Source organism: Lemur catta, unplaced genomic scaffold, assembly GCF_020740605.2.
Source record: "Lemur catta isolate mLemCat1 unplaced genomic scaffold, mLemCat1.pri scaffold_43_ctg1, whole genome shotgun sequence".
Taxonomy (NCBI): domain Eukaryota; kingdom Metazoa; phylum Chordata; class Mammalia; order Primates; family Lemuridae; genus Lemur; species Lemur catta.
In genome coordinates, this window is record NW_025423850.1 from 1,594,019 (window position 1) to 1,606,959 (window position 12,941).

Below are 12,941 nucleotides of genomic sequence, written 5' to 3' on the forward strand. Positions count from 1 at the left end.
TGACACCACGGCACTCTAGCCCAGGCAACAAAGCGAGACTCTGTCAAAAAAAAAAAAAGAAATTAAGGAACCACAGCCAGAGGTAACTGCCGTGTGCTACTAGAATGAGGCGTCCAGACCACGGTGTGTCCTGGTTTGTCTAAGCAGGGGTCCCGTTCCCAGGTCTCCACACCAGTCAGCAAAAGTTCAGGACGTGCATGACCCACCCCCCCATCCCCACCCCCGCATCTAGGCTGATTCTGGGCTTCTGCTCAGTGGAAAATTAGGAGAGAAAACTGCAGCAGAATTCTTTATATTACGGTTTGATGCCACCCTGACTCGTAATTAGTGGAGATAAAGTTAGAGACGCACCCAAATGTTTTCTCAATCCTGGCCTTCTGTTGTTTATTTCCTCTGAAAGAAATGAGGCAATGATATTGACAAGGCCTGTGTCCTCAGGGTGGGCTTTATTTTATTTATTTGCTTCCACTTGAAAGAGAAGCCCTTTGATTGCAGAGTATCTTTTGTCCAATTGTCTCCTTTGTCACTGTTTGGTTAGAAAAACACTTCTGTCAGTAGAAATGGAAAGAATTCTGGTGGAAATAGATCAATTGGAGATTATCATTATGCCTGAGATGTTGGCTTTTCCGATTATCACCAGTTGATACTGTTACTTCCTGACAAAATAATAACAAATGTAAAATTCCAGCCCAGGAAAAGGCAATTTAGGAAGGAATTACAATGTTCAGTACAATAATTAATGCCTTTGAGGCCGTACCTGTCTTGTCTGTTTCCAGTGCCTTGGAGGTATTATTTGTGAATCTTAAACTATAAAATTTTAAGTCTGGAGATTTCTCTTTCCACATGGCATTTTTGGAGGGTTTACCACCAGAGTTCAAATAATGGTACTGCTTAAGAAATATATTTTCACAAGGTGTATTTGTAATGTAAAAGTTTTGTATATTACTTTAAAATATATTAGTATAAAAACAGATCGCATTTTACCTCAAATTTAAAACTTCGTCTGTATGATGTTTAATTATGGAACAATCATAGAAAGTCATGGACTAGGAGTCAGATGGCTTGGTGTCTAATCCTAGCTCAGCCGTTCATTGGCCCAGTCATTTGTCCTCTCAGGACTTACGTCTCCTTTATGGTAAAATGATGGTGTTGTGATTCCTGGAGTGTTCTCTAAAGTGTTAAATTCTATGATTCCCTGATGCGCTAGGATCCATGTATACTTTCAGATATGCTGGGAAATTTAGCATTTTTAAAAGTAATTTTAGGAATAATAAAACAATTGAGGACATTTAAAAACCCTTCCTACAAGTTTATTTCATTTCATTTATTAATTCAATTTTTAAAACTTCATCTTTCAGAAATAGAAGTCACTCTGTCAGGCAGCATGTCACTTGCCTTCCTGTTCAATGAATTTGTGAAATTGTGTACCACCTCCTGAGTGCCACGTAAGGGGCGGGCGGTCTTGCAATCCTGCATAGTTATTAATAAAAGATAGCTGTTCTAGTTGGTGGTCCACCTCCTACAACAGTCCTGACAGACACTGGCTTTCATCTCGTAACTGGCGACCATGGTGGTAACAGATGACTTTCAAACAGCTGTCACAAGCTGAAAACAAAGCAAAAAAAGCCACCCTCCCACACTATATACAGACAGCTTGCCAATAGCTGAAATGAATCCTTCCTGGAGTATTTTAACAAATGTTGTTTTCTTCTTTCTTTCTTTCTTTCTTTTTTTTTTTTTTTGGATGCTGTTACAATTAAACAGAAACATAAAACTCAGACAAGCCAGCTTCATGTTTCCCATAAACCTAACTCCCTAAATTTTCTAATGGGATCACAGCAATGAGCGGTTTCCAGATGCATTTAAAATGTGTTAATTGCCTGCATGAATTGGCTTTTAAAACCTACACAAATCTTCAAATTCTTCAACCTCAAGATTCTACTGGAAGTCCCATGAGGTGCTGTGCTGTCTTGGTAATGTTTGTCCACAGTTCAGTGCTTAGGTTGCAAATTATATCAAATAGAGAAAATGGGAAATGAAAAAATTCTGTGTCTTAAGCACACTTTTTCCTCCTCCTCTTATAATGATCGCATCACCAGAGCCCTTGTTATTCTGAAAATCATGAAAATAATCATTCATTCCTACTGGAGAAAAAGCTGGTGTGGATGCCCTTCCACGAAGAAGGCTGTTGGTGTCCTGGGTCATTTCTGGAGAACTCATTTCTGTCCTGCGGTTAATTAAACTACAAACACATCCATCTGACAACTTGGACAACTTTTCCACTCTCTGTGTTGGAATGTCTGGCTTTCTCTCATTTGCTCCTGGACAATTTCTACCTGTCATGAGCATCTTCCTTAACTGAAAGCCCCGAGCCTGTGTTTACACCCAGTGTTTTACCTTTGATTAGGACCCGGCAGAAGGTAAGCTTGTGGTCTGTCTTCTCGCATCTGGCTGGGCTGAAAACAAGACATGAGAATAAAAACATGGCTTTTGATGAAAAAAACGCATTAATTTAACAGGTGATTTTTCTTTCAGTGACTGACATAGTAAACTTCATTTGAGACACGTCTGAGCCTCACGTCCTTCATTTTTTTTTTCTTTTTAGATTCCGTGCGGACAGCTCATGAACAAAGATGAGAAACTGGTGGTGTTCACCACTCCGTATGAAGACTCTGAAAGGTAATAACAACACTTTGTTTAGAAGTTATAAGCCTCTCATAGTGATATTCTAATGAGAGCTCCTCTGTTTTCTGACAAAGATGGTGAGTTTATTAAGAGTGCATGAGCACCTATCAGGTGGAGCCTTGCAGAAAAGACAGAAACAGATGAGGTGACAGTGAGGGACAAGAATCATGGTAGATAATGAAGGTTATTTGATTTATAAAGTATTTGGCAAATTTCCATTGACAAACCTTGATACTTAGTTTGATTTCTCTTTAATGGCACAAATTTTCTCCTAGGAAACAACTCTGTTTTAGGAATAAGATGAAGAAGTAGCTGTATCTTTCCTCCTGATTTGTTTAATCCTTAGCTCAGATATATAGCAAGAAGTTGACTAAGTTCCTTATGAAAAAATTCCTTCCTCAGCCGCTTTCCACATTCTTCCAATCTTTCAAGGTTCTGCTCAAGCTTCACTCTACTTGTTGGGGCCCAGAATTATGTCTTTGATTTCTTATTTGGCACCTTTTATGTGCATGATACCCTGCTACGTGCTTGCAGGAGAAGAATCAGATGCGGATCCTACGCTCTAGCTGTTTGCAGTTTAGAAGCGCAAGGCCATGCACACAGCTAAGTACAATATACAGTGGGATGTTTTGCCGCATAAGGGAGACACAGACAAACTGCCCTGGGAAATCTGAGGAAAGTAGATTGCTAGAGGTTAGGACAGGGTGCAAGAAGAAGCTGTTGGACCCAATTTCTGGCAAAGGGAAAATGAGGAGAAAGATGGAATAAGAGAAGGGGAGAGTATTCCAGACTGAAGGCAGAGTGTGCACAGAGGTGTGGTGGCAGGAGAGTCGAGTGCTGGCGTCAAGACCAGTGACCGAGGCCGGGCACGGTGGCTCACGCCTGTCATCCCAGCACTCTGGGAGGCTGAGGCAGGAGGATCGCTCAAGGTCAGGAGTTCGAGACCAGCCTGAGCAAGAGCGAGACCCCGTCTCTACTAAAAATAGAAAGAAATTATATGGACAGCTACAAATATATATAGAAAAATTAGCCGGGCATGGTGGCGCATGCCTGTAGTCCCAGCTACTTGGGAGGCTGAGGGAGGAGGATTGCTTGAGCCCAGGAGTCTGAGGTTGCTGTGAGCGAGGCTGACGCCATGGCACTCTAGCCCAGGTGACAAAGCGAGACTCTGTCTCAAAAAAAAAGACCAGTGACCAGTGACCCGTCCGCCTCGGCCTCTGCCCCGGGCCTGCGGCACAGAAGAAGGACGTCCGGTGGGCGTCCCGAGTGAGGACTGAGCGGCCGGGAGTGCCGTCCACAGGCCAGCGTCTCTGTTTAGAAAGACAGAACTTCTGTCGTGCAACATCTTTTGGGCGAAAGATAATGTAAAGAAGTAATAATTAGGTTTCTATTAACACATCAATGTTTCTTAAACTAGGACTCCCAGACCCTGTGTGTCTGGGGCATCTGCTCGGGTTCTCTGTGAGAATCGTTTCATTAAAAGAGACCCACGCGTATTTCCGATATGAAAATCATGGTTGGACGAGGGAGGCCATTACGATTTGGGGATGGGGTCACTAACAGGCTAGCGTAGCAATGGTGTCTGAAACCGACTGGCAATGTGGAAGAATAGGGCTTGGATAAATACAGACATATTGATTTCTCCCTTTCCCCTCAGCCGGTTCCATTCAGTATTTTAACAAGCATTTTAGCCTTTAATTGTGTACGACTCAGCATTTCTCCGTGTGCCGCTCTTCACGACTCTGCGCGGTGTGTTTGGGGTCTCGCCGGCTCAACGCGGTTCCCTCCACCCCGAGGGAAGAGCCAGCACACGGCGAGGCAGCCCTGGGCATCGTGGGTCTGCAACAGGCCTCGACCCATCTCGTGGACATTTTTTAAAACTTCAGTAAAACTCAAATTTGCCTCACAGGAACAGTCTGAGGACTAACTGATTCTATCAAAAACTTCCAGGATACCATCAGCATCATGGAAACATAGAAAATAGATGATGTTGAACAATTTCTAGGACAGAAGATGCCCCATGCTCCTTTGGTAGCAGAAAAACATGTTTGACTACATGTTATAGTTCAAAAAAGAAAGAATGAAAGGGAGAAGAAAAGAAAGAAAGAGAAAAAGGAAGGGAAGGAGGAAGAAAGGGAGAGGAGGGAGGGAGGGCGGGGAGAGACCCCTGCTTCCCCAGGGGCCGGGGTCACCTCGCCCCAAGCTCGGACTCCCATGGCCATTCCCTCCGTGCCGAGGATCGTAGGGACTTGTACGGGCTCCTGCGTCCCACCTTACAACCCCCTCTTCCCGGCGATGCTTATTAACGTTCCGATTCTCTGTATCTACTAACGATGAAGATTGTACAGAATTTAGTAGGTAACATACTTTTTTCTCTAGTGGTCAAAAACCCGTATTTCTAAGGGAGAGAGAGAGAGTTGGGGCCTTTGATAGTAATCTAAAATGCCCAGAAGATGCCTTTCAAGTTACCTGTAAGGTCTGCGTGATCCGGGGCTCGGAAGGAAGGATGCGGGGCTGAGGGATGAGCTGCCGTCGCGTCTTGGTCTCAGGGGACCTGGGGGAGAAGGCAGAGAGCGGGGAGATGAGAGGAAACGGCAGGAGCAGAGCGGCGAGGACCTGAGTCACCTTTTTACAATAATTGCAATACTGTAGATTCGGCAAGGGTAACACTTGCCATCTCCTGACACATTATATTAATATATTGATATTATGGTTGTCATCCCAAGCAAGGTTTCATAAGAAAAGTCAAGGAGTGGAGGAAACAACTTTGATTCTCAGCGTGGGGGATTATCAGCGTAAACACAGTATTTTGTAGTTTTTATGTTTCACTTTCACATAGCCTGGAAGCATATCATTTTAAAGGCAGCCCCATTCCACCTGTTACGATCCTGGGGTCATCCTTTTTTTTGTTTGTTTGAAGTACTCTTATAATGATGCTAGTTCTTCACTTTAATTTCTCAAAAGCAGATGTTTCTCTGTCCAAACAATTCTTTTAAGAAGTATATTTTTAAAAAAAAAATGATTGTGCATGCAGAAAATTACAATTATAACCTTGCAAAAAAAACTTTTTTTTTTTTTTTTTTTGAGACAGAGTCTCACTCTGTTGCCCAGGCTAGGGTGAGTGCCGTTTCGTCAGCCTAGCTCACAGCAACCTCAAACTCCTGGGCTCAAGTGATCCTCCTGCCTCAGCCTCCCAAGTAGATGGGACTACAGGCATGCACCACCATTTCCAGCTAATTTTTTCTATATATATTTTTAGTTGTCCATGTAATTTCTTTCTGTTTTTAGTAGAGATGGGGTCTCGCTCTTGCTCAGGCTGGTCTCGAACTCCTGACCTTCAGCGATCCTCCCACCTCGGCCTCCCAGAGTGCTGGGATTACAGGCGTGAGAAGGAAAACTATTATGATTCATTTTAGCCTGAAGTAGAGCTCATCTCAGAAGAGTAGGTTGAACCCAGGTTCTCATGAAGTGCCCGTGTCACCTGGCATGAAACTCACTCCTAATGGCAGTCGGTCACCTGCTCTTAAACACAGGGGAATGACATCACTCCCTCCTTGCCTTCTGCTAACAATATACCGGTTCTCACAGGCACATAAGGAGCTCCTGTGTCTTTCCTCCTATTCAAACCATTCAAATGTCTTTATGTAAACCACTGGCGTCCTTTAAGAAAACCAACAATAGTTTTGTCTTTTTTCCCTCCGTGTGAACAGCACGCTGCCTCCCAGATGCAGCGTTGAGCAGCCAGACAGCTGCTGGCTATTAAAAGTCCCATAAAGCTCCATTATTTTGCTCATAAAGGGAAGAGAAGTGCAGGGACGTTTATGGGGTGACAGGCAGATGTTTTCGTTGGACTACGCAAGCGGTGAGCGAAAACTAAAATGATCTCTTTTGTGATATCATCAGCATTTTTACAATTCTTTTGGCCTCTTTATTTTTAACCCCCTTCTTACCTGCCCTAAAGTAAGCTATTCTGGAAATGCAGAATAAAGGACCATGGACACAGTTACTGTCCACCTTGCAGGGAAGTTAACGCTGTCTGCCGCTTTCTCATAAAGACAGGCATCCCTGAGTAAGGCTGGTGGCAGGCATCGTTCCTGGCGGGTCTGGTGGGCTTCTTCTTTTTCCACTGGGGAGGGGAGGGTGCCTGCCACCAGCCTTACAAGAACATCAAAGCCACCCTGGGTTTCTGTCCAACAGCTTAATTAAGTTTCTTCTCTTTCCACACTAAGAAAGTAGCTTCTCAACCATGTGTTTATATGTAATATATTAAACAAAATGAACTCTTATTGGATTGATAAATCCACAGAGATTTAAGACAAGGGACTTTGGGAAAACTTGTGCCTTCAGCCACACTCTCTAAAGCACCTTCTGGAAAAACTTCTTCCATGCAAACAACACTCATGCAGTGGATCTTCCGTTCTCTGAGGCCTGGCTGGGACACAAGGCCCAAGAAGATCCCTAGAGTCCGTCTTCATATCTGTCTTTTTTTAATACTTTATGCTTACATAAGCTCTTGGATTGGAAGCAACAATTGCTTCTAAAGCTGCAACCACGTGCTAAGAAGTATTTGGGAGATACCACTGGAAAAAAGACCAGATTAGAACTTTCCCAAGAACCAATTTATCATTTGTCTGGGAAGGATTGGTATTGTCTCCCAGCATGAGATTTGTATGTCTGGAGACTGGAAATTGGCCAGGTTTTTACCTCAATGGAAATGTCTTTGATAAAAACCTCAGAGAGGCCGGGCGCAGTGGCTCACGCCTACAATCCTAGCACTCTGGGAGGCCGAGGCGGGAGGATTGCTCAAGGTCAGGAGTTTGAGACCAGCCTGAGGAAGAGCCAGACCCCATCTCTACTAAAAATACAAAGAAATTATATGGACAACTAAATATATATAGAAAAGAAAATGAGCCGGGCATGGTGGCGCAGGCATGTAGTCCCAGCTACTCGGGAGGCCGAGGCAGGAGGATCGCTTGAGGTCAGGAGTACGAGACCAGCCTGAGCAAGAGCGAGACCCCATCTCTACTAAAAATAGAAAGAAATTAGCAAAACAACTAAAATATATACAAAAAAATTAGCCGGGCATGGTGGCACATGCCTGTAGTCCCAACTACTCGGGAGGCTGAGGCAGGAGGATCACTTGAGCCCAGTAGTTTGAGGTTGCTGTGAGCAAGGCTGACGCCACGGCCCTCTAGCCCGGTCAATAGAGTGAGACTCTGTCAAAAAAAAAAAAAAGAATAACTATTGTCTTTTATTTTGGGGAGTTTGTTTGACTTTAAGGCACACAACATAATTCTTAGAAACTAATTTTAAACACATGAGACACAAAACGATGCCCCGTAACCAGATGTTCCACCGCGAGCCACAGGAGCCCGGCCGTCCTGCACGGAGCGCCTGTGGTTTCGTGGCCAGCCCTGCTGGGTCCCTCCAGACACTAACTAAAGCCTGGGCACGGCCACCCTGCTGTGCCCTCTCATGGCACGTCTGATCATCAAGCTTCCTGAACTTTCCTCACACCTCAGAACCTGCTTTCTTGCCCCTCCCCATCCAGACTCATCGAAGCATCCGGTGACTCAGCGTGGAGTCCATCCACAAGCCACCCGGAGTCACCATAGCCACCAAATTTCCCCCCTGACCTTCAAGTCCCACCCTCTTCCCCCACACCGGGTTCCGTTTTTACTGAGACTCAGAGCGGCTTACCAAAAAGTGACCTTTACTTTCACTCTCACCCGGCAGATCCAGAAGCCAGTTTCACTTTGTGGCACCTCCCTCGGGCTCAGTTCCACCGTGACAGGTTAGTTTCCAGCACAGCTCGGTGAGCGGACGGAGGACTCGGATGGCCGGCTGGGCTGGAGTTCCAGGAATCTGCAAACAAAAGTTTCTCTGAGGCAGTTTACATAAAAATAAACAAACAAAAATGTCTGTTGAGGAAAGGCCAGCCAAGGTGCCTGACTGCCGGCAGGGACTCTCTGATCAGCGATCAATGGCTTCGGCAGGGAGTGTCGCCGCGGTTCTCTCTGAACCGGATCGTTCTACCGTAGGAACAGACGGCAGCTCGTTGCTGGCCGGGCCGTGTGTGCTCGGGGGTCTCTTTATGACCCCGCAGCCCGGCAGTGACAGCTGCCCACGGCCAAACCTCTGTGTCAACATGAGAAGCGGTGCTAAGAGGCGCGGAAAACCCCGCAGCCTCGCAAGTGCGACCGAGGGACAGATTTGAGAAATCGGGTCTAAATAAAGACGGCCGCGGGCCCCCCGCGGTTTTTGAGAAACCGTGGCCGACCGGTGACCTCTTCTTAATGTAAGACTATGCAAAAGGGAATTTGCAATTTTTGTAGGGTCTTCTTTGTAAAAACAACTCTTCTTCAGTTGTTCTGGTGAACCCGGCGCTCAGCAGTCCCGGGTGCGGCTGGTGTCACCTACCCGGGTGAGAACAAGAGCCAGAGGGACCGCCGGCAGCACACTGAGTCCATTCGGGGCGGTAAAGGACGCCAGCGACAGTGCTCACGACGCCCCGACGGACAAGCGAACGAAGTGCCAGATGCCATCCCGGTGTTGCCGGGTGACGGCCCGGCCTGTGACGGTGGCTTTTGGAGAGGGACACTGTTCCCAGGTCGCCCCCAGCCTATACACAGGTTCGCCCTTGCCCAGCATGTGCCCCCCCCACGAGGGCCCTCTGGGCTTGGCCAGGTCCCAACCCTCCCCCAACACGGCAGCCTGCGCGGGACGCTCGGGTGGGTCCCCTGACAGTGACCAGCTCTCACGTCACCTGGCAAAGCTAAGTGTCCTTGGCCTCCCGTGTTCCCTGAGGAAACCAAAGGACACTCACCGCTGGACGTTGTGACTCTCTCTCCTCGGAGCCATTGTTCCCTGGCTGCTGCAGTTGGTCACACACCGTCAGTTCCAGCTGAGTGGGGGGTTGGGGAGATAAAAATCAGTTCACAACGGGCGCGGTGGCTCACGCCTGTGATCCCGGCACTCTGGGAGGCCGAGGCGGGAGGATCGCTCGAGGTCAGGAGTTCAAGACCAGCCTGAGCAAGAGCGAGACCCCGTCTCTACTAAAAATAGAAGGAAATAATATGGACAGCTAAAAATATATAGAGAAAAAATGAGCCGGGCATGGTGGTGCAAGCCTGTAGTCCCAGCTACTCGGGAGGCTGAGGCAGGAGGATCGCTTGAGCCCAGGAGTTTGAGGTTGCTGTGAGCGAGGCTGACGCCATGACACTGACTCTAGCCTGGGCAACAGAGCGAGACTCTGTCTCAAAAAAAAAAAAAAATCAGTTCAGTGATAAGCCCAATCATGGGTTGAAATCTCTAATCAAAGTCGCCAGTTGCCACCGCCGCCTCTCCCAGTTCATTGACCCCTCCTCTAACCGGGGCCTTTGGAGTCCTTGTTTTCCTGCCAGACGATGGCATTTCCAAGTAGAAGGACAGAAACATTCGTTTCTCACAGGCCCATGCCTGGCTTCTTTTGCTCTTAAATGAAAACACGGTTCAGTCACAACCAGCCCTACAGGCACCTCTGCAAGCTGCACCCCCTGCAGGTGTTACGTGCACATCCCTGGACGTCTTCTCGCTCCACATTCGTCCCTCACTGGTTCCCTGAGCTGGTGCCACCCCCGTTTCCATGGTGTCTCTCAGGTGTCCTTTTCTCTGGATTTTTCTCTCGATCTTCTATTTTTGTGTCTCATTTTGTTCTGTTTTGTATTTTTTTGCTTTGAACTATCTGTCTCCTCTCTTAGCACTCAGCTGGGCCCGCCATGCCCCATCTGGGTTTTCTCACGTTTTTTGTTTGCTTGGTTGGTTGGTTTTAGAATTTCGCTAAACTGCCTCTTAATTTTTTACAACTTTGTATCTCTGGCCATCCAAGAGGATCTGTACTCTTTCCAAAAGATCTCTTTAAAAGATTTACATGTTAAAGACGATCTCTTTCTCATTACCCTCCCTAATTCTTCACTTTTATTAAAAATATTTAAACACCTCAGAGCTGTATGTATATTTTATGACCTAAAACAGTAGATGCTCTCATGGGTCACAACTCAGGCCACAGCAGTCACCTTTGAGAGGAGGGGCTGTGCCCGTAACATGTTCCATGATTTTGTTAACCCTCTCTTTGAACCTATCGATATTTTCCAAATAGATATACTAGTTTTTAACTCTATCTAGAGGCAATTAATCTTCCTGATACTTGAGTTGACTTTCACTAGATCTTCCAAGATGTGTTTATTAAAGAACATGACTGCAAATTCACTATAGATTTGTTCAGAGGCAGAATAATGTTACAGTCTTTGTCATTTTTTTAACGGAAACTTTGACATGTAAGCTCCAAAAGATCAGGGATTTTTTTTTCTGTTTTGTTCATTGATACAAGAATATGCCAACCACCAAGAAAAGTATGTGGCCCAAAACAGGTGTTCAATAATTATTTGCTGAATGAATGATAAAATCTAGTCATTTTAAAGTTTTGCCATGTAGCCCTGTAAGGGTAATTTCATAAGCAAATAATCTACAATGCCTTGTAACTCTCTTTGCAACTGAAAGTTCAGGCCGCAAATACCGAGTCCATTTGTTCTGGTTTTTTTCTCTGAATGCAATTCTTTACGATGAAGCCATGTGTGACCTTTTAGCCTCTTCCCACAAACTTGTGCACTTCTCCTGCAGTTTATTTCTTTTGCTTTAGCATTTTGGTTTGAAAAGCCTTAGTAGTATCATTGTTTATCTTTCTAATAATTTATAAAAGAAACAAGAATGAAAATTCTCCTAGCCCAAATCCCCAAGAAAAATCAAATATTTATACTCACCCAGAAATGTCTGTTATCTGTACCCTTTGATTCTTTTCTAGAATCTATTTTTTAAATGACAAACATTTTCATATTTATTCAATGGTTTAAACTGCCTTTGCCTATAAGCTTAGTGACGGTTTCACATGTGTATTTATTCAGCAAGAAACTGTTCCTTCCACAGATTAGATGACTTTATAGCAGTGAGTCTGTATCGTGGCAGTCCGGTGCTCACTGATGAGGCATTTGCGTTTGTTCCAGGGCTCTCTTTATTAGACAAGAACAGTATCAGCAATCCTCATTTCTCCTTCATGGGGGCTAACATATTTTCAGCAAGGTTTCTAAATTTGCCCTCAAATTCCTTTTGGTGATTACGAGGAGTCCACAGGGAGGTGAAATGCCAGCCCTCGGAGCCAAGGTGAAGGCCTTTCAAGGTTTGGGGTTTTTGTTTGTATATTTTGTTTTTTCTTTAAGTATTATGGCAGGAATATTCACTTCATTTTCTGAAATCCTTGGGCTAGAACAGACCATCAAAGTAATTTGATTCACACAAATGCTCTTCTTCCACATCCTTTTAGAAACACAAAACAAAACAAAACTCTAAATCATCTTAGTTGCTTTGGTTAGCGCTAATTTCACAAATCCCAAGAAAGATTTATTGGCCTGAATCTTATTTCCTGATACATAATGAAATGCTATTAATAATTTCATTTTTATAAAGTGATTTCTACCTTGAGCATAATTCAAGGATCAAATCAGATCTCATTTTTTAAGCTTAGTATTTTAAGTACTTTCTCATGCACTTTTAAAATACTTTCAAACTTACCAAAAATTTCTAAGAAGTGTACAAAAATATGTTTTCCTCAGCCATTTGAAAGCAAGTCATCACTGGGTGACTTGGTATGCATATCCTACAAACAAGGATGCTGTCCAATACAGCCACAAGATTGCCATCAGAATCAGAATGTGAATGTTGATTGATACAGTACTCCCATCTAATACTCAAACCCCATTCAGGTTCTGCCAATTATCCTGTCAATGTCCTCCACAGAAAAAGGAATCCAATCCGGGATTATACATTACATTAGTTTTCATCGTTTTTATTCTCTTGAAATCTGGGGCAGTTCCTCAGTCTTGGCCTGTATGTCCGGAACACTCCAGAAGACCATGGGCCTGATATTCTGTGGAATGTTTCTCAGTTTGTTTTGGGCAAACGCTTCCTCATAGTTAATTTCAGGTTATGCATTTTTGGCAGGGACACCACAGATGGGGAGCTATGTGTCTTGTCATGCATATGGTCCAGTTTTGATTTTTCCCATTACAAGGGATTCTAACCTCGATCCTTTGATCAAGGTGGTATCTGCCAAGATTCTCCAACGTGAAGTTATTCTTAGTATTTCCTTTAGTTGTCTCTAAGTATTTGGGGGGGACTATGGAATTATGTAAATATTCCATCTCTCATCAAATTTTCAGCCACCA

General features: G+C 44.7%; 1 long non-coding RNA gene across 5 annotated transcripts in view; it reads right to left on the reverse strand.

Moving 5' to 3' along the window:
* The window catches only part of LOC123629805, a 20,689-nt gene continuing 7,748 nt past the window's right edge, over positions 1-12,941 (reverse strand). For 2 of the 5 annotated variants that reach the window (XR_006732280.1, XR_006732279.1), the window contains exons 4-9: positions 9,452-9,589; positions 8,386-8,550; positions 5,155-5,239; positions 2,544-2,672; positions 2,398-2,456; positions 417-526 (exon numbers count right to left, since the gene is read on the reverse strand). This is a non-coding gene — a long non-coding RNA (uncharacterized LOC123629805). Of the gene's footprint in view, positions 41-351; positions 527-2,397; positions 2,457-2,543; positions 2,673-5,154; positions 5,240-8,385; positions 8,551-9,451; positions 9,590-11,483; positions 12,034-12,941 lie in introns of those variants that run through there. The other 3 variants (XR_006732276.1, XR_006732278.1, XR_006732277.1) reach the window with 3 other exon arrangements.